Consider the following 2696-nt stretch of genomic DNA (forward strand, 5'->3'; position numbering starts at 1 on the left):
CCGATTCTAGAAACAATCCATATTGCTTTCGGATCTGAATTAGGAGGTATACCCAACTGTTTTGGGTTTCCTATGAAGATGCATTTTATCCGCTTTGGGTTCGAGCTTATCAACCTGAAACTTTTTCATATAAGCGTCGCAGCCCCAAACTTTTAAGAAACGACAACTTAGGTTTCTCTAAACCATAATTCATACGGTGTCATCTCATCGGAATTATGTGGTGCCCTATTTAAAGTGAATGTGGTTGTCTCTAATGCCTAACCCATGAACGATAGTGGTAATTCGATAAGAGACATCATGGTACGCACCATATCCAATAGGGTGCAACAATGATGTTCGGACACACCATCACATTATGGTGTTCCAGGCGGTATTAATTGCGAAACAATTTCCACAATGTCTTAATTGTGTGCCAAAACTCGTAACTCAGATATTCATCTCTATGATCATATCATAGACATTTTATCCTCTTGTCACAATGATCTGCTACTTCACTCTGAAATTACTTGAACCATTCAATAATTCAGACTTGTGTTTCATCAAGTAAATATACTCAACATTTACTCGAATCATCTGTGAAGTAAGAACATAATGATATTCACTGCATGCCTCAGCACTCATTCGACTGCACACATCAAAATGTGTTACTTCCAACAAGTTGCTATCTTGTTCCATCTTATTGAAAATGAGGCTTTTCAGTCATCTTGCCCATGTGGTATGATTTGCATATCTCAAGTGATTCAAAATCAAGTGAGTCCGAACGATCCATTTGCATGGAGTTTCTTCATGCATATACACCAATAGACATGGTTCACATGTCTCAAACTTTTCAAAAACGAGTGAGTCCAAAGATCCATCAACATGGAGCTTCTTCATGCGTTTTATACCATTATGACTTACATGGCAGTGCCACAAGTAAGTGGTACTATCATTACTATCTTATATCTTTTGGCATGAAAATGTGTATCACTATGAACGAGATTCAATAAACCATTCCTTTAGGTGCAAGACCATTGAAGGTATTATTCAAAAATAGAGTAACCATTATTCTCCTTAAATGAATAACCGTATTGCGATAGACATAATCCAATCATGTCTATGCTCAATGCAAACACCAATCTCGGTGGTAGAGGGAGCGTGCGATGCTTGATCATATCAACCTTGGAAACACTTCCAACATATATCGTCAGCTCACCTTTAGCTAGTCTCCGTTTATTCCATAGCTTTTATTTCGAGTTACTAACACTTAGCAACCGAACCGGTATCCAATACCCTGGTGCTACTAGGAGTACTAGTAAAGTACACATTAACATAATGTATATCCAATATACTTCTATCGACCTTGCCAGCCTTCTCATCTACCAAGTATCTAGGGTAATGCTGCTCCAGTGGTTGTTCCCCTTATTACAGAAGCACTTAGTCTCGGGTTTGGGTTCAACCTTGGGTTTCTTCACTAGAGCAGCAGCTGAATTGCCGTTTCATGAAGTATCCCTTTGTTCCCTTGCCCTTCTTGAAACTAGTGGTTTCACCAACCATCAACAATTGATGCTCCTTCTTGATTTCTACTTTCGCGGTGTCAAACATCATGAATATTTCAAGGATCATCATATCTATCCCTGATATGTTATAGTTAATCACGAAGCTCTAGAAGCTTGGTGGCAATGACTTTGGGGAAACATCATTATCTCATCTGGAGGATCAACTCCCACTCGATTCAAGTGATTGTTGTGCTCAGACAATCTGAGCACAAGCTCAACGATTGAGCTTTTCTCCCTTAGTTTGCAGGCTAAGAAAATCGTCGGAGGTCTTATACCTCTTGACGTGGGCACGAGCCTGAAATCCCAATTTCAGCCCTCAAAACATCTCATATGTTCCGCGACGTTTCGAAAACGTCTTTGGTGCCTCTACTTAAACCATTTAATTGAACTATCACGTAGTTATCAAAACGTGTATGTCCGATGTTCGCAACATCGACAAACGACGTTGGGGTTCAGCACACTGAGCGGTGCATTAAGGACATAAGCTTTCTACTGATCGCATAATCGCTACTATCAACTTTCAACTATATTTTCTCTAGGAACATATCTAAACAGTGGAACTAAAGCGCGAGCTTACGACATAATTTGCAAAAGGTCTTTTGACTATGTTCAGGATAATTAAGTTCATCTTATGAACTCCCACTTAGATAGACATCCCTCTGGTCATCTAAGTGATCACATGATCCGAGTCAACTAGGCCGTGTCCGATCATCACGTGAGACGGACTAGTCATCATCGGTGAACATCTTCATGTTGATCGTATCTACCATACGACTCATGCTCGACCTTTCGGTCTCCGTGTTCCGAGGCCATGTCTGCACATGCTAGGCTCGTCAAGTTAACCCTAAGTGTTTTCGCTGTGTAAAACTGTCTTACACCCGTTGTATGTGAACGTAAGAATCCATCACACCTGATCATCACGTGGTGCTTAGAAGCGACAAACTGTAGCAACGGTGCACAGTTAGGGGAGAACACTTCTTGAAATTTTGTAAGGGATCATCTTATTTACTACCGTCGTCCTAAGCAAACAAGATGCATAAACATGATAAACATCACATGCAATCAAATAGTGACATGATATGGCCAATATCATTTTGCTCCTTTTGATCTTCATCTTCGGGGCTCCATGATCATCATCGTCACCGGCACGACACCATG

This window comes from Triticum dicoccoides, chromosome 4B, assembly GCF_002162155.2.
Source record: "Triticum dicoccoides isolate Atlit2015 ecotype Zavitan chromosome 4B, WEW_v2.0, whole genome shotgun sequence".
Classification (NCBI taxonomy): Eukaryota; Viridiplantae; Streptophyta; class Magnoliopsida; order Poales; family Poaceae; genus Triticum; species Triticum dicoccoides.